Source organism: Pleurodeles waltl, chromosome 1_2 (genome assembly GCF_031143425.1).
Source record: "Pleurodeles waltl isolate 20211129_DDA chromosome 1_2, aPleWal1.hap1.20221129, whole genome shotgun sequence".
NCBI lineage: Eukaryota > Metazoa > Chordata > Amphibia > Caudata > Salamandridae > Pleurodeles > Pleurodeles waltl.
The window spans coordinates 90689883-90713450 of record NC_090437.1 but is presented as its reverse complement, the minus strand read 5'-3'; positions in this window follow the sequence as shown (position 1 = coordinate 90713450).

Below are 23568 nucleotides of genomic sequence, written 5' to 3'. Positions count from 1 at the left end.
CTGTGGTTATTTTCTTGTTTGGAGTCTAAAACTAAATTGTAAAGAGTATAGTATTTAGTTTTTTATTTTGTAGTATTAATGTTGTTACTTTCAATACCTGTGATCGGGTAAGTACTCAGTGCAGTTATAGTATTAATTTTTGGCCTTTAGTCACTGTTTTCCACCTGCTCTCAAGTAAGTATTAGGTGGTGTTTGAATTGTTAAATTGGCATTTAGTGATTTTCTATAACCTGCCCTGAGGTAAGTACTTTGTGGAGTTGAAATAGTTAATTTGCCCCTATTCAGTGTCCAGCACTTGTCCTAAGGTAAGTAGTTGGTGGAGTTCGAATAGTAAATTTACTCTCTTCTCACTGTCCAGCACCTGCCCTCACAGAAGTATTCGGTGGAGTTGGAATCATAAAATTGGCTGTTTTTGACTGCGTATCACCTGCCCTGACGTAAGTACTTGGTGGAGTTGTAATAGTAAATTTGGCTCTATTTAGTGTCCAGCAACTGTTGTAAGGTAAGTACTTGTTGGAGTTGTAATAGTAAATTTCCTCTGTTTTCACTGTCCAGCACCTGCCCTCACGTAAGTATCCGGTGGAGTTGGAATGGTAAATTTGACATTAATTGACTGTCTATCACCTGCCCTGTGGTAAGTACTTGGTGGATTTGTAATATTAAATTTCCTCTATACTCACTGTCCAGCACCTGCCCTCACGTAAGTATCTGGTGGAGTTGGAATAGTAAATTTGGCTTTTATTCACTGTCTATCACCTGCCCTGAGGTAAGTACTTGGTGGAGTTGGAATAGTAGATCTGGCTCTATTCAGTGTCCATCACCTGCTGTATGGTAAGTACTTGGTGGAGTTGTAATAGTAAATTTATCCTATACTCACTGTCCAGCACCTGCCCTCACGTAACTATCCGGTGGAGTTGGAATAGTAAATCTGGCATTTATTCACTGTCTATCACCTGCCGTGAGGTAAGTACTTAGTGGAGTTGGAATAGAAAATTTGGCTCTATTCAGTGTCCAGCACATTCTGTATGGAAAGTACTTGGTGGAGTTGTAATAGTAAATTTCTCCTATACTCACTGTCCAGCACCTGTCCTCACATAAGTATCCGGTGGAGTTGGAATAGTAAATTTGGCATGTATTCACTGTCTATCACCTGCCCTGAGGTAAGTACTTGGTGGAGTTGTAATAGTAAATTTGGTCCTATTCAGTGTTCAGCACCTGCCCTGAGGTAAGTACTTGGTGGAGTTGTAATAGTAAAGTTCCTCTATACTCACTGTCCAGCACCTGCCCTCACGTAAGTATCCGATGGAGTTGGAATAGTAAATTTGGCTTTTATTGACTGTCTATCACCTGCCCTGAGGTAACTACTTGGTGGAGTTGCATTAGTAAATTTGGCTCTATTCAGTGTCTAGCACCTTCTCTACTGTAAGTACTTGGTGGAGTTGTAATAGTAAATTTTCCCTAGACTCACTGTTCAGCACCTGCCCTCACGCAAGTGTCTGGTGGAGTTGGAATAATACATTTGGCATTTATTGACTGTCTATCACCTGCCCTGATGTAAGTACTTGGTGGAGTTGCATTACTAAATTTGGCCCTATTCAGTATCCAGCACCTGCTCTGTGGTAAGTACTTGGTGGATTTCTAATATTAAATTTCCTCTATACTCACTGTCCAGCACCTGCCCTCACGTAAGTATCTGGTGGAGTTGGAATAGTAAATTTGGCTTTTATTCACTGTCTATCACCTGCCCTCAGGTAAGTACTTGGTGGAGTTGGAATAGTAAATTTGGCTCTATTCAGTGTCCATCACATGTTGTATGGTAAGTACTTGGTGGAGTTGTAATAGTAAATTTCCTCTATACTCACTGTCCGGCACCTGCCCTAACGTAAGTATCCGGTGGAGTTGGAATAGTAAATTTGGCATTTATTCACTGTCTATCACCTGCCCTGAGGTAAGTACTTGGTGGAGTTGGAATAGTAAATTTGGCATTTATTGACTGTCTATCACCTGCCCTGGTGTAAGTACTTGGTGGAGTTGCATTTCTAAATTTGACCCTATTCAGTATCCAGCACCTGCCCTGTGGCAAGTACTTGGTGGATTTGTAATAGTAAATTTCCTCTATACTCACTGTCCAGCACCTGCCCTCACGTAAGTATCTGGTGGAGTTGGAATAGTAAATTTGGCTTTTATTCACTGTCTATCACCTGCCCTGAGGTAAGTACTTGGTGGAGTTGGAATAGTAAATTTGGTTCTATTCAGTGTCCATCACCTGCTGTATGGTAAGTACTTGGTGGAGTTGTGTAGGAAAGTACCATCTTGCCTGGCATGTTACCCCCATATTTCACAGTATATATGTTGTTTTAGTTGTATGTGTCACTGGGACCCTGCCAGCCAGGGCCCCAGTGCTCATAAGTGTGCCCTGTATGTGTTACCTGTGTTATGACTAACTGTCTCACTGAGGCTCTGCTAATCAGAACCTCAGTGGTTATGCTCTCTCATTTCTTTCCAAATTGTCACTAACAGGCTAGTGACCAATTTTACCAATTTACATTGGCATACTGGAAAACCCTTATAATTCCCTAGTATATGGTACTGAGGTACCCAGGGTATTGGGGTTCCAGGAGATCCCTATGGGCTGCAGCATTTCTTTTGCCACCCATAGGGAGCTCTGACAATTCTTACACAGGCCTGCCACTGTAGCCTGAGTGAAATAACGTCCACGTTAGTTCACAGCCATTTACCACTGCACTTAAGTAACTTATAAGTCACCTATATGTCTAACCTTTACTTGGTAAAGGTTGGGTGCTAAGTTACTTAGTGTGTGGGCGCCCTGGCACTAGCCAAGGTGCCCCCACATTGTTCAGGGCAAATTCCCCGGACTTTGTGAGTGCGGGGACACCATTACACGCGTACACCACACATAGGTCGCTACCTATGTGTAGCTTCACAATGGTAACTCCGAACATGGCCATGTAACATGTCTAAGATCATGGAATTGCCCCCCAATGCCATCCTGGTACTGGGGAGACAATCCCATGATTCCCCGGGTCTCTAGCACAGACCCAGGTACTGCCAAACTGCCTTTCCTGGGGTTTCACTGCAGCTGCTGCTGCTGCCAACCCCTCAGACAGGTTTCTGCCCTCCTGGGGTGCAGCCAGGCTTGGCCCAGGAAGGCAGAACAAAGGACTTCCTCAGAGAGAGGGTGTTCCACAAAAAGGTGTTAAGGCAGGGGAGGAGTAGCCTCCCCCAGCCTCTGGAAATGCTTTCATGGGCACAGATGGTGCCCATTTCTGCATAAGTCAGTCTACACCGGTTCAGGGATCCCCCAGCCCTGCTCTGGCGCGAAACTGGATAAAGGAAAGGGGAGTGACCACTCTCCTGACCTGCCCCTCCCCTGGGAGGTGCCCAGAGCCTCTCCAGTGTGCTCCAGACCTCTGCCATCTTGGAAACAGAGGTGCTGCTGGCACACTGGACTGCTCTGAGTGGCCAGGGCCAGCAGGTGACGTCAGAGACTCCTTCTGATAGGCTCTTCCAGGTGTTGCTAGCCTATCCTCTCTCCAAGGTAGCCAAACCTCCTTTTCTGGCTATTTAGGGTCTCTGCTTTGGGGAATTCTTTAGATAACGAATGCAAGAGCTCATCAGAGTTCCTCTGCATCTCTCTCTTCACCTTCTGCCAAGGAATCGACTGCTGACCGCGCTGGAAGCCTGCAAAAACTGCAACAAAGTAGCAAAGACGACTACTGCGACCTTGTAACACTGATCCTGCTGCCTTCTCGACTGTTTTCCTGGTGGTGCATGCTGTGGGGGTAGTCTGCCTCCTCTCTGCACTAGAAGCTCCGAAGAAATCTCCTGTGGGTCAACAAAATCTTCCCCCTGCAACCGCAGGCACCAAAGAACTGCATCACCGGTCCTCTGGGTCTCCTCTCAGCACAACGAGCGAGATCCTTTGAACTCAGCAACTCTGTCCAAGTGACTCCCACAGTCCAGTGACTCTTCAGTCCAAGTTTGGTGGAGGTAAGTCCTTGCCTCCCCACGCTAGACTGCATTGCTGGGAACCGCGTGTTTTGCAGCTACTCCGACTCCTGTGCACTCTTCCAGGATTTCCTTTGTGCACAGCCAAGCCTGGGTCCCCGGCACTCTAACCTGCAGTGCACAACCTCCTGAGTTGTCCTCCGGCGTCGTGGGACCCTCTTTCGTGACTTCGGGTGACCTCCGGTTCACTCCACTTTGTAGTGCCTGTTCCGGCACTTCTGCGGGTGCTGCTTGCTTCTGAGTGGGCTCTTTGTTTTGCTGGACGCCCCCTCTGTCTCCTCACACAATTGGCAACATCCTGGTCCCTCCTGGGCCACAGCAGCATCCAAAAACCCTAACCGCGACCCTTGCAGCTAGCAAGGCTTGTTTGCGGTCTTTCTGCACAAAAACACCTCTGCACGACTCTTCACGACGTGGGACATCCATCCTCCAAAGGGGAAGTTTCTAGCCCTTGTCGTTCTTGCAGAATCCACAGCTTCTACCATCCGGTGGCAGCTTCTTTGCACCCACAGCTGGCATTTCCTGGGCATCTGCCCACTCCCGACTTGATCGTGACTTTTGGACTTGGTCCCCTTGTTCCACAGGTACTCTCATCTGGAAATCCATTGTTGTTGCATTGCTGGTGTTGGTCTTTCCTGCAGAATTCCCCTATCACGACTTCTGTGCTCTTTGGGGAACTTAGGTGCACTTTGCACCCACTTTTCAGGGTCTTGGGGTGGGCTATTTTTCTAACCCTCACTGTTTTCTTACAGTCCCAGCGACCCTCTACAAGGTCACATAGGTTTGGGGTCCATTCGTGGTTCGCATTCCACTTCTAGAGTATATGGTTTGTGTTGCCCCTATCCCTATGTGCCCCCATTGCATTCTATTGTGACTATACATTGTTTGCACTGTTTTCTATTGCTATTACTGCATATTTTGGTATTGTGTACATATATCTTGTGTATATTTGCTATCCTCATACTGAGGGTACTCACTGAGATACTTTGGCATATTGTCATAAAAATAAAGTACCTTTATTTTTAGTATATCTGTGTATTGTGTTTTCTTATGATATTGTGCATGTGACACTAGTGGTACTGTAGGAGCTTCACTCGTCTCCTAGTTCAGCCTAAGCTGCTCTGCTAAGCTACCTTTTCTATCTGCCTAAACTGCTAGACACCCCTCTACACTAATAAGGGATACCTGGGCCTGGTGCAAGGTGTAAGTACCTCTTGATACCCACTACAAGCCAGTCCAGCCTCCTACAAGTTGTAATAGTAAATTTCCTCTATACTCACTGTCCAGCACCTGCCCTCACGTAAGTATCCAGTGGAGTTGGAATAGTAAATTTGGCATTTATTCACTGTCTATCACCTGCCCTGAGGTAAGTACTTGGTGGAGTTGGCATAGTAAATTTGGTCCTATTCAGTGTCCAGCACCTGCCCTGAGGTAAGTACTTGGTGGAGTTGTAATAGTAAATGTCCTCTATACTCACTGTCCAGCACCTGCCCTTACGTAAGTATCCGGTGGAGTTGGAATAGTAAATTTGGCTTTTATTGACTGTCTATGACCTGCTCTGAAGTAAGTACTTGGTAGAGTTGCATTAGTAAATTTGGCCCTGTTTAGTATCCAGCACCTGCCTTGTGGTAAGTACTTGGTTGAGTTGTTATAGTAAATTTGACTCTATTCACTGTCCAGCACCTGCTCTAAGGTAAGTACTTTAAGGTTTAATAGTAAATTTTACCTTGTATGTAGAGTCCACACCTGGCCTGTGGTAAATTGTTCATCTATGTATAGATTACATTTATTGTATAATTTATTTTTCTTTAATATTATACTTACTTAATTTTTTTTGCTCAGCTTCTTTTTTTTCAAGTTATTTTTTTTCAGATTTTTCACGTCCTCCTGTGGTTATTTTCTTGTTTGGAGTCTAAAACAAAATTGTAACGAGTGTAGTATTTAGTTTTTTATTTTGTAGTATTAATGTTGTTACTTTTAATACTTGTGATCGGGTAAGTACTCAGTGCAGTTATAGTATTAATTTTTGGCCTTTAGTCACTGTTTTCCACCTGCTCTCAAGTAAGTATTAGGTGGTGTTTGAATAGTTAAATTGGCATTTAGTGATTGTCTATAACCTGCCCTGAGGTAAGTACTTGGTGGAGTTGGAATAGTTAATTTGCCACTATTCAGTGTCCAGCACTTGTCGTAAGGTAAGTAGTTGGTGGCGCTCGAATAGTAAATTTACTCTCTTCTCACTGTCCAGCACCTGCCCTCACAGAAGTATTTGGTGGAGTTGGAATCATAACATTGGCTGTTTTTGACTGTGTATCACCTGCTCTGAGGTAAGTACTTGGTGGAGTTGTAATAGTAAATTTGGCTCTATTTAGTGTCCAGCACCTGTTGTAAGGTAAGTACTTGTTGGAGTTGTAATAGTACATTTCCTCTGTTTTCACTGTCCAGCACCTGCCCTCACGTAAGTATCCGGTGGAGTTGGAATGGTAAATCTGGCATTTATTGACTGTCTATCACCTGCCCTGAGGTAAGTACTTGGTGGAGTTGCATTAGTAAATTTGGCCCTATTCAGTGTTCAGAACCTGCCCTGTGGTAAGTACTTGGTGGAGTTGTAATAGAAATATTTCCTCTATACTCACTGTCCAGCACCTGCCCTGACGTAAGTATCCGGTGGAGTTGGAATAGTAAATTTGGCATTTATTGACTGTCTATCACTTGCCCTGAGGTAAGTACTTGGTGGAGTTGTAATATTAAATTTGGGCCTATTTAGTGTCTAGCATGTGCTTTGAGGTAAGTTCTTGGTGGAGTTGGAATAGTAAATTTCCTCTGTTCTCACTGTCCAGTACCTGCCCTCACATAAGTGTTTGGTGGAGTTGGAATACTAAAGTTGGCTGGTTTTGACTGTCTATCACCTGCCGTGAGGTAAGTACTTGGTGGAGTTGTAATAGTAAATTTGACCCTATTTACTGTCCAGCACCTGCTCTAAGGTAACTACTTGATGGAGATTTAATAGTAAATTTTACCTTGTATATAGAGTTCACACCTGGTCTGTAGTAAAATGATCATCTATGTATAGATTACATTTATTGTATAATTTCTTTTTCTTTAATATTATACTTAATATTTGACGTCCTCCTGTGGTTACTTTCTTGTTTGGAATCTAAAAAAAATTGTAAAGAGTGTAGTATTTCGTTTTTTATTTTGTATTAATAATTTTGTTACTTTCAATAGTTGTGATCAGGTAAGTACTCAGTGTAGGTACAGTATTAATTTTTGGCCTTTAGTCACTGTTTTGCACCTGCCCTCAGGTAAGTATTTAGTGGTGTTTGAATAGTTAAATTGGCATTTAGTGATTGTCTATCACCTGCCCTGAGGTAAGTACTTGGTGGAGTTGCATTAGTATATTTGGCCCTATTCAGTTTCCAGCACCTGCCCTGTGGTAAGTACTTGGTGGAGTTGTAAAAGTAAATTTATTCTATACTTACTGTCCAGCACCTGCCCTCATGTAAGTATCTGGTGGAGTTGGAATAGTAAATTTGGCTGTTTTTGACTTTGTATCACCTGCCCTGAGGTAAGTACTTAGTGGAGTTGTAATAGTAAATGTGTCCCCATTCTGTGTCCAGCACCTGCTCTGCGGTAAGTACTTTGTGGAGTCGGAATAGTAAATTTTCTCTATACTCACTGTCCAGCACCTGCTCTCACGTAAGTATCCAGTGGAGTTGGAATAGTACATTTCCTCTTTACTCACTGTCCAGCACCGGCCCTCACATAAGTATTCACCTTGTATGAGGTAAGTTCTTACCTTACTTTAAAGATTTATGTTACCCTCAGTTGCTATTCTGCACATGCAGTAAGGTAAGTACTCAGTAGATTTTTTTTACTAATTTCCCCCCACTTGTTGCTATCTATCATATCCTGTGAGTTAAGTACCTTTTGAAATGACACTAGTAATATTTCGCAAGTTCATTTCTTCTACTTGCTTCAGGTATGTACTCAGCTTAATTTAAAAACTATTTTCTTTTTTTGTATGTTTTTTCTCTAGCCCTCAATTTTGAGGTAAGTAGTATGTAGCCTTTGAATTTCATTTAGTAGGTGAAATCATTTTTTTTTTATTTCTCTACGGATTAATTTTATTGCATTGTAATTCTTTTACTAATGCAATCATAATCATTTTTAACACATTTTTTAACGCTTTATTCAAACTTTTTCTAAAAACAGAAATTGTTTACCTTTTATTGTAAAGACGTTCTATTATTTTTTGTTCACTTCCTTAAAATATATGTCTGTAATGTAAAAGAGTTAAAATGTAATTTATTTCTTCGTTTTTTTAGCTGCCCTATAGTAATGAATATATATTTATATTTATTTTATGTATATTTTACCTTTGAATGTCAATAGATGGCGCTGTTGCATAAAATATCGATTAGTCTGTTTCCATACTGCTGCACACGTCTTCTCTGTAAGGTGTTCCGTATAATACTGAACACAAAATGGAAGTTGGCTCTATATATATATATATATATATATATATATATATATATATATATATATATATATATATATGTTTCAAGAGTAATGTTATAATTGAAAATAAAATGTGTTTTAGACATGTATTTTCATTCTAAATATACTTCTGACTCAACTTATATTTATTTCTAAAGTATATTATCTGCGTACTTTAGATATGTTTTCCCTGCTATTCGTCGTTTCATGGGGAGAAGACATACTTCCTGGGTGATGTAGACTGTGTTGTAGGACTAAGGTCCATATTTATACTTTTTTAACGCCACATTTGCGTTATTTTTTTACGCAAAATCGGCGCAAACTTACAAAATACAATTGCATTTTGTAAGTTTGCGCTGCTTTTGTGTAAAAAAATAAAACAATTGCAGCGCTAAAAAAGTATAAATATGGGCCTAAGTTTTTATGGAGTGTCGTTTTCGTTATTGTTCTACCTTTTTTCTTATTGTTTAAAAACGCGTTATGATAAAATTGTCTTTACTTTACTTGTTTTGGATTTGTGTTGATTTTTTAAATGTTTTTTTGTAGGCACAATATAGTCGTTTTAATTTTTGCTGTTTTTTTCAGTTACTACTGTAGTGGTTTCCGTATACGTTGTATATGATGTTGTTGTTTAGGCATATTTCTGTTTAATGGTTTTTTTCGTGGTTTAGACGTCGTTGTTTAAAAAGTCGTGGTTTAGGCTTTTTCGTTGTTCAGCAGTAGTAGTTTAGCCTGTCGTTGTTTAGGAGGTAGTTGTTCAGTCATATATTCACTGCCAGCTGCAGGATGGAAGGGCAAGGAGGCAGCGCCAGCTGCTGGGCGGAAGGGCAAGGAGGCAGCCCCAGCTGCAGGAAGGAGGGGCAAGCGTCCTGCAACAACAGGCATTAGACACAAGGGGCCTGGTGCAGGGACTCATTCGGAGCCCCCACCGCCAACCATGGTGTTTCAACCATCCAAGGCTGCAGGGGATGGGCTGGAGCCTCCCCCCACCTCTGCCAGCACTGTGACCAGCACCGCCACCAGCAACACTGCCAGCAGCAGCAGCCCCAGTGGGCAGCAGTCCGAGGCTGCAGGGGATGGGCTGGAACTCCCCCACCACTGCCAGCACCGCCACTGGGCAGCCGTTCGAGGATGCAGGTGATGGGCTAGTGCCTCCCCCCACCACTGCCACCACCACCGCCACCACCACCGCCACCAGCACCACCGCCAGCAGCAGCATTCCCAATGGGCAGCCATCCGAGGCTGCAGGGAATGGGCTGGTGCCTCCCCCCACCACTGCCAGCACCACCACCAGTACCACCGCCAGCAGCAGCAACCCCAGTGGGCAGCCGTCCGAGGCTGCAGGGGATGGGCCTGAGCCTGCCCCATCAGTGCCCGTACCGCCAAAAGCACCACCGCCAGCAGCAGCAGCCTCAGTGGGCAGCCGTCCGAGGCTGCAGGGGATGGGCTGGTGCCTCCCCCCACCACTGCCAGCACCACCGCCAGCAGCAGAAGCTCCAGTGGGCAGCCGTCTGAGGCTGCAGGGGATGGGCTGGTGCCTCCCACCACCACTGCCAGCACTGCCACCAGCATCACCGCCAGCAGGCCCAGTGGGCAGCCGTCCGAGGCTGCAGGGGATGGGCTGGAGCCTCCCCCACCACTGCCAGCTCCACGAGCAGCACTACCACTGCCACCACTGAGCAGCCGTCACCTCCGGCGGACAGTGTGTTGTCCTGCGTCCATGGGCTGTTGTGCAGCCTGGCCCCAGCAAATCCTGTAGGTCTGACACCCAGGTGAGAGACTGTGACCTTGCACTCCCCAAGATCTGCATCACAGGGCACAATGACCCCTCCAGAACCAGTGGAGAAGCCATCCACTCACCCCATCCTCCCCAGGATGAAGCTCACTGGGCACAATGCCCCCTCCAGAACCAGTGGAGAAGCCATCTACTCACCCCATCCTCCCCAGGATGAAGCTCACTGGGCACAATGCCCCGTCCGTAACCAGCAGAAGAAGCCATCCACTCACCCCATCCTCCACAGGATTAAGCTCACTGGGCACAATGCCCCCTCCAGAACCAATGGAAGAAGCCATCCAATTGAGAGACTGTGGTCTTGCACTCCCCAGGATCAAGCACAGGGCATGTTGCCCCCTCCAGAGCCAGTGGGCAAGTCACCCACTTGAGAAACTGTGGCCTTGCACTCCCCAGGACCAAGCACAGGGCATGTTGCCCCCACCAGAGCCAGTGGGCAAGTCACCCACTTGAGAGACTGTGGCCTTGCACTCCTTAGGACAGAGTAATGGGCAGGTTGCCCCCTCCAGGACCAGTGGCATTGTACCATCTTCCGGCTGAGGTCCCCCCATTCCCTGTCCCCCTGAAGTGCCTGGCTATTTTTGACCTGATGCTCGTTCAGTGTTCTCTCTGTGTTGTTGAAGGAGTGAGGTGGGGCCTTGGACTATGTGATGTGGCCCTGTGGCCCACGGACATTGAGGACTGAGCAGTGTCCCTACATCTGTAAATATGTATATACTTATTGATTTGGATGCATGTATTTATACTATTTTATCTTATTACACTCACTTTTATCAATTCATTTTGTCCTTGCATTATATCAGTTAACCAGTGATATACTGCCTTGTGATCAGCATGTACCACGGTATACCGCCAGGTTACTGCTGTAAACCCCAGCCCAATATACCATTTTTTGTATTGTGGCTTACTAATTTACCACTTCCAACAAACAAACAATTTAGAACAACTAATAAAATTTACCCTTTCCACCCATAATCTATATTCCTGCCAAATTTTATCTACATTTGTTCAGCCACTTAATGCTATGTCTTTTTAAAAAGACATAGCACATGCCACTGCATTCTACGCCACTACACCCTATGCTACTCCTCTCTACACCATTCTACTCTATGCCACCTTACTCTACTCTACACCATTCCACTCTATGCCATTCCAATCTGTGTCACTCGACTCAACATCTACGCCACTCTACTCTATTCTATTTCACTCTATGACATTCCACTCTATGCCACTCCACTATACATCACTACTTGCCATGCTAGTCCACTCTACTGTACCTCACTCTGCGCAACTTCACTATATGCTACAATACTGTATGCTATTCCACTCCACACTACTCCACTATACTCCAGTTCACTCTATGCTATTCCAGTGTACACCACTCCACTCTACGGCATTCCACTCTGTGCTGCTCCACTCTATGCCACTTTTATCTACACCACTCCACTCTATGACATTCCAATCTATGCCACTCGACTTGACACTGCTCTACTCCACTCCACTCTATGCACTTAAACTCTACGACAATCCACTCTATACCACTCCACTGTACACTACTCAACTCTACATCACTCCATGCTACGCTATTCCACTTTATGGCACTTTATGACACTTCACTCTACACAACTTCACTACATGCCACAGTACTGTATGCTATTCCACTTCACTATAATCCAATTCACTCTAAGCTATTCATGTGTACACCACTCCACTCCATGGCACCCCTCTCTGTGCCACTCCACTGTATGCCACTTTTATCTACACCACTCCACTCTATGACATTCCAATCTATGCCACTCGACTTGACACTGCTTTACTCCACTCCACTCTATGACACTCCACTCTTTACCACTCCACTGTACACTTCTCAACTCTACATCACTCTATACTATGCTACTGCACTTTATGGCACTTTATGACACTTCACTCTTCACAACTTCACTATATGCCACAATAAAGGGTGCTATTCCACTCTACACCACTTCACTATACTCCAGTTCACTCTAAGCTATTCATGTGTACACCACTCCACACCATGGCACTCCTCTCTGCGCCACTCCACTGTATGCCACTTTGCTGTACGCCACTCCACTCTATGTCACTCCATGTAATGCTATTTTACCCTACGCCATTCCATTCTCTGCCACTCCACTCTTTTCCACTCTACTTTACATCATTCCAGTCGATCATACTCCGCTTTATGCTATTTCACACTATGCCACTTCACTGTATGCTGCTACACTCTATGCCACTTCACTTTACTACACTTCCCTCTCTGACCCTCAACTGTACACTATTCAACTCTACTCCACTCCCCTCAACACCACACTATTGTATGCCTCTCCACTCTATGCCACTCCATTTTACACCACTACTCTCTAGGCCACTCAGTTCTATGCCACTCCACTCCATTCTATGTTATTCCACTCTTAGACACTCCATTGTACGCCACTCCACTCTCCATTATTCAAGTCTGCACCACTCCACTCAATGGCACCGCACTCTACCCCACTCCACTCTACTCTGTTCTGTGCCACTCCACTTTGTGCCCCTCTACTCTATGCTATTCCAATCTATGCCATCCTACTCTACCCCACTCTATTCTATGCCACTACATGCTATGCCATTCCTCTCTATGCCACAGCGCTGTACACTACTCCACTCTACACCACTCCAGCCTTCCCCAATCCACTATGACATGCTGTTCTATGGCACTCTGATGTATCCCACTCTAGTCTACACCACTTCACTCAATACCACTCTACTGTACACCACTCCAATCTACACCACTCTACTCTCTGGCAATCCACTCTACACTATTCCATTCTATGCTACTCAATTCTATGCATATCCACTCTATACTATTCTACTCCATGCCACTCCACTCCATACTATTCCACAGTACACCACTCCACTCTATGCCACTCCACTCTGTGCCACCCCGCTCTATGCCACTCTACTCTGTTATTTCAATTTATTCCACTTTACTCTGTGCCACTCCACTCTATGCCACTCCACTCTACGCCACTCCACTCTACTCTACTCCACCTATATGCTATTCCACTGTACATCTCTCCACTCTATGCCATTCTGCTTAATGCTACTCCACTCTATGCAAGTTCAATCTATGCCACTGCACTTTACTCCACTCCATTCTTTGGCACTTCACTCTATGCCACTCCACACTATGACATTCCACTCAACACCATACCTATGTTATTCCACTCTACACATTTCTACTCTACTGCACCCCATTCTATACCACTCCACTCTGCATCAATCCACTCTACGGTATTCAACTCTTTGTCACAACACTTTATGCCATTCAACTTTACATTATTTGATTCTATACTGCTCAACTCTATGCCACACCACTCTATGCTGTTCCACTCTATGCCACTCCATTGTACGCCACTCTACGCTACGTTATTCCACTCTGTCACTTCACTCTACGACACTCCGCGGTGGGCTAGAACACTATGCTATTCGACTTTATGCCACTCCACTCTATGCCACTCCATTCTATGCCACTCAACTCTATGCCACTCCACTCTGGTCCACTCCACTCTATGCCATTTCCTTGTATGCCACTCCATGCTATGTTATTTCACTCTATTCCACTCCACTGTGTGTAAGTAAGTACATTTTATTTGCATAGTTAATTAAAACTGACACCAATTTAAAACTTATCTCATTATTGTGCTAATGAGCTCCCGCAAACACATTTATAATAGATTAAAACAGTCAATTATAAAACAGTAAAAGCAGACTTTGGTAGAATTTAATTGATACACCACTAGACTACTGACTTTCACAGTGGATTGGCCCCACCCAGTGGTCATAACGCTTAAAATTTGTCTGTAAGAATGGTCCAAGAGCAGGGTCTTAAGAACAAGACCTCTCTTATGGCCGTGTATATACAATAGCGATACAACCTAGTTAGTGATCCTAAAATGCCCACAAATTAAAATAACGAGTTTCCATGTTCTTGAGTCTTAAGTCTAAAAGCTAGAAATACTGGGTTACACTGCATGATAGATAATAACACAATAACTGAGCTATAATATGTCACAGCCTGCTCAGTTTACTGTGCTTAGCCAAACGACTACCCATCCACAAGCACCCAAAGACATTAGAAACAGCATCCTCCCTATCCGTCCTGACTTTGCACTACCATTTCAACAATATTTGGCAGTTTTTGAAAGACAGCGCCATAAACATAGTCCCCCAGCAGGCAAGAGGAATTGACAAGCCACTTAACCAGCTAATGACGGCTGGCCTACATGTGCGTATACCCAGGGCCATAAAAGTGTGTTTCAGATATGTTTTCTTTTGTTCGGCCAACGCCGGGCATGTATAAATAACATGAGCAAGTGACTCTTGTTTGTACCCACAGAAGCGACAAGATTGAGTCCTGAACTGCTGCTTCCAGGAAAGGCCATGTCTTTAGTTTCAATCGTCCCAAAGCGCAGAAGCATGAATTGATGTTACAGCAATTGTGTGAAAAAAGCTGATAAATATTCCTGTGCACGGAGTGCTTTAAATGATGATAAAACGGTCCAAACGTGTCGTCTTTTGGCAAGGATGTTCTTGTCTGCTGTAAGTGACAGTAGCCGAGTTGCAGCATTTGCCATCCGATAAAACTCAGCTTTGCTCAAGCTCATGCCCCAGACGTTTTGCAGGCCCAGTTCCTCAGTTGGGTTATTTAGATGATTTCCTCATGAGCCTATAGTGTTACAGCGCTGTTGCTCCTCAATTTCATGCCAGCAGAGGTTGCTTATAGATCCTGTCTCTGCAGCTCGCAGTATCCAGCAAAGTTTTACATATGCTTTTTTGCTCTGAAATTGGTAGTTTTTTAATCCAAATTCTAGGCGTACCTGAGCTGGCGAAGCTGATTTTGAAAACTGTAACACTGTTTTATAAACCTTTTTTTAATTTGATTTAAAACTGCTGTTTTTTTACCTAACATTATTTCAGCCCTATATGTAACTGCAGACATTAGCCGTGCAGACATTACAGACAGAAGATAGTTGTATGATGGACAGCTCATTTTTTGTTTTAAAATCTTAAACCCATAGGTCAAGGATTGTGCCTTTGCTTGAACTGCAATAATCTTAGGTTTAAAGGTTAGATTATGGTCCACTATGAAGCCCAAGTATTTCTAATCGGGAACAACCTCCACCTGGGTTCCGCTGATGAACCATGAAAAAGATTTCAATTTCGAGTCCCCCAGTCTGACCACTTTAGTTTTATTCAGGTTTAATTCCAAACCTTGCTTGGTGATTTAACGAGTAAGTGCATTGATGCTGTGCTGCAGGCCAATTGGAGTTTGACTAAGTAATACTATGTTGTCTGTGTACAGTAACCATGCAATTGCTTCCTGAGCCAGAATGGGTGGGTGTTTGTTTACCGGAAAAAGAGCCTTGGCTAGGTCTGCTAGATATAGGTTAAAGAGCAAAGGGGCTAAGACACATGCTTGCTTTATACCGTTTATCATTTGAATTCTGTTAGTAACATGGCCACCATCTCCGATTTTGACTTGTGCCTGAGTATAGTTCTATCAGTGCGTTCAACAGACTGGGGAGACCCCAGCTTTTCAGTTTTTCCCATAGGCGAGCTCTTGGAACACAATCAAATGCAGACTTAAAGTCTATAATACAGGCAAATAGTCGACTTTTCTTATGCCTGGGCTTTATATCTAACAGAGCCAAGGCAGTCAAGTTGGTCGAAGTCCCCATGCCAGCTCTGAAACCAGTCTGACTCTGTGGTAGGAGTTGTTTCTCATGTATCCAAACCGATAATTGTAACAGCAAACAGGATGCATAATGCTTTGCTTCAACATCAATCAAGGCTATTAGCCTGTAATTTAGCAGAGAGGTGGGACTGCTTGTCTTATAAATTGGATGGAAGATATTACCTTTCCAGGCATCTGGAAGCATCTTTGTGCCATGGAGATCGTTAAAGAGGAGCGCCAAGCAGTACGCCCAGTATTTTACATCACCTTTAAAAAGGGCGTGTGGGATACCACTTTGTCCTGCTGCTCCTTCCGCTTTTAACTTCATTATAATGCCTATTTGCTGCTCAAAGTCTATATCCGTGAAAGCATTGTCTTGATCAGAGTCGGGAAGGGAAGCGTCTGTTTTCAACTTTACTCTAAAGCCAAAGTCGGTGGAACCAGAGTTGCTACGAGTTGCTGGCAGAAGGGTCCCCTCCCATCACCTTTTGGTCGGAGGATGAATACAACGCTGAAACGTGGGCTTCCTGGGAGGCAGGATCAATGCCTGCATTCGAATGACGTTTTTTCCCATGTACCAGCCCATTCACCAATTGCCAGAACTTCTTGCTGTTCTTCAGTTTCTTAGACATCAGGAGCTTTTGACCACAGATCTTCATAATACAGCCTTTTTTTCATCCATCAATCTTTCTTATATTGTAGTCTCAATTCAAGGATCTTTGGGGGTGATTCTAAGTCTGGCGGGCGGCGGAGGCCGCCCGCCAGACTTCCCCCCTCCAGAATACCGCACCGCGGTCGGAAGACCGCTGCAGCTATTCTGTGTTTTACACTGGGCTGGCGGGCGACCGCCAAAAGGCCGCCCGCCAGCCCAGTGTAAAACTACCTTCCCACGAGGAAGCCGGCTCAGAATTGAGCCGGCGGAGTGGGAAGGTGCGACGGGTGCAGTGGCACCCGTCGCGAATTTCACTGTCTGCAATGCAGACAGTGAAATTCTTTGTGGGGCCCTCTTATGGGGGCCCCTGCAGTGCCCATGCCATTAACATGGGCACTGCAGGGGCCCCCAGGGGCCCCGCGACACTCCATACCGCCATCCTCTCCCGCCAGGAACAGGATGGCGGTATGGGGTGTCAGAATCCTCCATGGCGGCGCAGCTTGCTGCGCCGCCATTGAGGATTCATTTGGGCAGCGGAAAACCGGCGGGAGACCGCTGGTTTTCCACTTCTGACCGCGGCCGAACCGCCGCGGTCAGAATGCCCAGCGGGGCACCGCCAGCCTGTTGGCGGTGCCCCGTCATTTTAGCCCTGGCGGTCTTGGACCGCCAGGGTTAGAATGACCCCCTTTGTTTTGTCGGGGTTCTAATTCCTTTGTGCCTCCTTTGCTACTTTTTTTGACTCATGTGAGACTTGATTTTTTAATTTAATCAGAGATCTATTATACCATGGATGTTCTTCGTTAACACCTTTCAGATTTGTATTTACAACAACTGCAGAGCTTAAGAGAGGGATTTTATTCGGTAATGTATTCAGTAGAGAATCACATAAGTGCTTCCAGGCTTTCACCCGTGCTCCTGAACACAAGTCAGTTTGTTCCTGGTTCTGAAGATCTCTTTTGAGCTCTTCGAGTGACCCTGGACAGCAATACACTTCCTCCATCACTTTCTCAATGCTATGCCCCTGCCATTTTAACTTCTTTATATTGTAGCTCGTCGGTGCGGCGATGATGATGTTTGTGGTTGGTAGTCACTTCCATGCCTGTCTTAACTGTATAGCTCATGGAAAATGATCGCTCTTGTAGGATGTTGTAGGAGGTGATTAGTGGCAAAGCTACTTCATTTATTAACGTAAAGTCAATTGTTGATTTTGTTGAACCACTTGAAAATGTTACTGGTGAAGGCAAGTCTCCCCCTAAGTGGGTCATCAACCGACAGAGGCCGAGATTGTCAAACCTATGGTTCAGATGCAAGCCCTGATGCTCTTTACCCTGTTTTATATAGCCTTTGCTCAAATCAACATGAAAGTCATTGGAAACAATATGAATGGCCTCCTTATACTGCCTCATCAGCATCTTGAGGATATTTAACAGTGTTTCCATATTTTCTCTATTTTGACCCTTATTCGGGTGAATGTACACATTGATTAATAGAAGTGATGTATTAGCACCGTTTGGCCCCTGAGATTCCAACTTAATTGGCAGCAGCCAGTCTATTCCAAGATCAATTTGTTTGATGGCCCAATTAGTTTTAGTTGAACAGAAGGTCGGAAGGCCACCTTTAGAATGCCTGAATTTTTGGATCTTGACTGCAGGAACATGACATCCGACAGCCTGAGAATTGAATAGGCTCCGTACACCAGGTTTCCTGAATCATGCTGATATCAAATTTCTGTAGGAACAACGATGCCTCTGTGTCTGTTCCCATTTGTTTCAGACCATGGCAATGCCAAGATCATATGTAGAGGCTGCCTTCTATGGCTGTTTCCCGTCTAGATCTTTCATCAGGACTAATTGTGACTGTGGACCATAATAGATTGAGGCTCTTCCTGATTCCAAGTTGGAGGTCTACCAACAAATACTTGATGGATGCTCCCCTGATGAAGCGAACTTTGATTCCATACTATAGTTAGATTTTCTCATCTACTTGGATTTGCCTCCACTTCAACAGCTCCTTTCAACACTGAGGCCCCCTCACAATTCTCGGGAGCAGGGGGTTAGGATATTAACATGGTACTTGTATTTGTAACATGATGCCCCATGCACTAAAGATGTCCTGGTGTGCCAGAATTTGGGTGATGGTGGATGGAGAGGCCCAAGATGTGAGAGTTGCCTCTTTGTCCCTATTGTTCGGGTGTGGAACAAACTCCACTGTCTGCAGCTCAGCTGGAGTGATTTGGGCTAGGGGAACAATGATTTTTCCTTCTATTTAAGATGTCAAAGGCCCCTTTTGAATTATACCGGGGGATGAAGAGGACTTTGTAATCACTCAAAGCCTCAGTTTGTAGTAAGGTCTGTCCTCCTGGTGGGCTTGTTGATGTCAACAAATAGTATTGTTCCTTATGTGTTGTTTCTTGCCAGAATTCGGCATGATGTTTACTTGTTGTGGGTGTTGTAAGGCCTGACAATGATCGGTTGCTGCAGGAATTTGGTTATTTTCCCTACAATTGAAGGCATCCCAACCTGCGTTCCCCCTTTGGTTCCCTTGAACAGTACTCTGATTGATGTTACGATCCACTTCCGGGGAGCTGCTATTCGTAATCTCCCACTGAACTGGATTTCTACTTTGGCGGCTTGGCGATGACCTGATATCCTTTAGTGACTGATTTCAATGAGATGGTTGATTTTTGTATGTGGAAATGGCTTGTGTTCGGTTATCCTGGTTGACCTTTTGCGTAGATGTCTGCTGCGTGAGATGTATAATACTGTCCTCCAAATCTCCCTCAACTTTCCCCTCTGGGACTATGCCCTGCATGCCAATAGACTTTGCAAACGATTTCCAGATACTGTTTTGCTGAACTTCTTTGACCTTCTTCCGAGGTTTCCTTTGTCGTTTCTTTCCCTTTTAGTAAGAGAGACCTCTTTTACTGCTGAGGAGTTTGAAGCTTCTCTTACTATCCCTTCCTTGACAAGACTTGTTACTTGAGTGTTGGAGTCTTTGCTACCCTCAGAGAGGTCAATTAAAGGTGGATCATGTGTCATTATGCAGTTGCTGATACACCTCCCCTAAGGTGATTGCTGTAATGGCTATAATTGCCGTTGTTGTGGAAACTGTAGAGGGGAGTTCTGGCTCCAGTTACTAAGATTTAAAGTGGAGAATAGTCCTGTAGATTTTCAGTGTGTACTGCTGCCATAGTTATTACAATATAGGAGCTTGGGTGCTGCTGTGTGGAAGCTTTCCCTATCCTGAGGGGGGCTCTGTTGCTCCATTAGTTTTCCCAGTAGCTTTGTCCATATGCAGTAGAGCTGGCTGTGAGCCATTGTGAGCTGGAATGGACTTATCTGCTGGCTTAGTTAACAGAAAGTCAGTGATTTTGTATCCATCTTTCTTGTGATGTGCAACTAGTTTACTTGAGGTGTTGATGGGTTTCTTGGAAGTCGTTGGGTTAGTGGAAGGGTTTCACTCAATAGAGTCAATCGGTTGGCCCATTAAGTCCGTTGGATCCCGGGGAGCGTTGCCTTAAACTGTTTGCTGCTTTTTTTCTCCCCGAGTTAGTGTCATCCTTCCTCTTCTGCCCCTTTTACCGGTTGTTGATGGTTAGGCAACCATGTTAAAAGAGTGCCAGTAATAAGGTGCTGAGGTGCGTGGCAGCTTTCCTTTAGGCACAAGCCGCACTGATCTAACACTGGCCGCTTCCGTGCAAAAAAGTGGCTGCGGCCTAAGCCCTGAAGTAGCTTGCACTCTCAGTAATGTCCCATAAGTGTCCTTGATTTATGAGGTATGGAGCTCCACGGTTGCACACTCTTACTTGCACTATTACTTGCACTAGTCTTTGTTGGGCCTTTGATGGGCCATGCTTGACTCTTAGCGCTTGACTCACTCTCTTCTAACTGTGGGGGCTGGTGGCACCACTTTTTGCCCAAATCTAAACACTGCGCTGTAAGTCCCAGCTGGTCAAGGCTGGGGGCTTGGACAACTAATTGACCGATGGTGAGAGGGGCTTGAGTGCCTGTGCACCAAGCTCTCCAACCCCCCAAACCACCTGCTGCATCACCTTCGTCTCTGCCTTGCTGAACTGGGTGTAGTCCTTGGTGCCTCGGGCTCAGGCTCCTCCTTTTGACACCCCTTTCGTGTGCAGTAAGACCAGACCAGGTCAAAACCGGTCCAGGTCGAATCCCGAATGCTGCCTGTTGCTGCCAGATGCTGAAGCATGGCTCTAATGAGGCAACCGGGACTGAGACAAGTATGGCCGGGGGGGCCAGGCCAAGTCGATGAAATGAGGTGGGCCTCAGAGTGTCCTAGTATCCCAGCGTGAGCCCGACTCTACTCTGCTCCGCTCCGCACCTCGCTCCACGCCTCGCTCCTCAGATGCTCCTCAGCTGTGTACCACCACGACACTTGGGATGTTTGCGTCCAAACGCTCCAAACACTCTCCGTCCGTGAATACTGTGATTGAATGTCTAGATAGATCAGTCACATCAATCCTCCACTGTGCTACAACACTATGCTATTCCACTTTATGCCACTCCACTCTATGCCACTCTACTCTATGCCACTCCACTCCATGCCACTGCTATGCTATTCGGCTTTGCACCACTCCACGCTATTCCTTTTTCCACCACTCTACTGTACTCTATGCCACTCCCTGCTATGCTATTCCACTCTATGCCACTCCACTGTATGTCACAACATTGTACCCTATTCCACTCTGTGCCACTTCACTCTATGCTACTCAACTCTACACCACTCCACGCCACTCCACTGTACACCACTCCATTCTTGTCACTCCATGCTACGTTAGTCCTATCTAAGCCACTCCACTCTATACCACTCTATTCTTTGCCACTCCACTCTATGCTATTCCAATGTATGCCATTCTACTCCACAACACTCCATTCTATGTAACTACACGCTACTCCTTTCCACTGTATGCCACAATACTGCACAGTATTCCACTCTATGCCACTCCACTCAGATACTCCACTGTATGCTACTCCATTCTATGCCACTCCATTTTATGCCACTTCACTCCAGTACACTCCACTTTACACCACTCCACTCTATGCCACTCCACTCCACTCTTTTCTATTCCACTGTACACCACTCCAATCTACATCACTCTACTCCATACCACTCCGCTCTATGCCACTCCGCTCTATGCCACCCCACTCTACGCCCTCTGGCTCTCTGCCACTCAGCCCTGAACCACTCCACTATATATTATTTCAATCTATGCCACTGAACGCTATGCCACTTCATTCTATGCCACTCCACGCTATTCCATTCTATGCCACTCCACTTTATTGCACTTCACTCTATTCACTCTGTCAGTCCACTCAACAACACTCCACTGTATAATATTCAACACAATGCCACTTCACTTTACACCACATCACAATACACCACTCCACTGTATGCCACTCCCCTCTACACTATTCAACCCTCAATGCCACTCTACTGTAAGCCATTCAACTCTATGCCACTCCACTCTATGCTACTCTGTTCTATGCCAATCCCTTCTGTGCTATTCCACTCTATGCCACTCATTTCTACGCCACTCCACTCTATGCCACTCCATTCTATGCCCCTCCACGCTACGCTATTCCACTCTGTGCCACACCACTTAATGTTACTTCACTCTTTGCAAGTCCAATCTACGCCACTGCACTCTACTGCACTCCACTCTATTCCACTTCACTCTCCACCACTCCACTCTATGCCATTCCACTCTATGCCACATCTACGCTATTCCACTCTACACTTCTTCACTATGTACCACTCCACTCTATTCCACTGCACTCTACACCAGTCCACTCTACAGTATTCAACTCTTTGCTACATCACTGTATACCAGTCCACTTTATGTTATTTGATTCTATGCCACTTAATTGTACATTATTCCACTCTATGTCACTCCACTGTATGCTACTCCACTCTACGCCACTCTCCTCTATGCCACTCCATTCTTTACCACTTCACGCTATGTTATTCCACTCTAAGCCACTTCACCCTATGCCATTCCACTGTGCGTCACAATACTAAACCCTATTGCACTTTATGCCACTCCGCTCTAAGCCACTCCTCTCTGTGCCACTCCACTCTACTCTATTCCAACCTACGCCTCTCTACTCTATCCCACTCCACATTATCCATTCTACACCACTTCACTCTATGCCACTCCACTCTGCACTACTCCACTCTGTGTCACCTCTATGCTATTCCATTTTACACCAGTCCACTCTAAGGTATTCAACTCTTCACCACTCCACTTGATGCTGTTTGAGTCTACGAATGACATAATATTGAAGTAAGATTATCACCAAAAGTGCTGCATTAAGCTGCAGAATTTCCCTTTATTTACTGCTTAATTTACACACCTCTGCCACATAATTTAGCCGTCCCCTGCAGGATAATTCCAGTGGCTCTGGCGATACTTTTGGAAACACAACTTTTACCTTTGCACTTTTCCACATTTATTTTTACCACATATATATATATATATATATATATATATATATATATATATATATATATATATATATTCACACATGTTAAAGTCAGAGATTCAATGCGATCGGAAGATTATAGGCTCACACTTGGTTGATCTGGAAAGAGTGATCTCTAAAAAGCACCCGTTCTGTAGATATTTATAAACTAAAATCACGGTGATCGGAAACAAATACATTCACGGGATTGAATCATGTGTAACCTGCACTTTATCGGGATGCGGCTTGTTTTCTTAATTTAAATGTACATTAACTGGAACCTTGACAACCTCTGCCGCCCAGCCCCCACCCAGCTGTTAATATGTACCATTGAGTGTTACGGCCAAACCTTGAACGCGGTCTCATGGGGTACTGTTTAGCC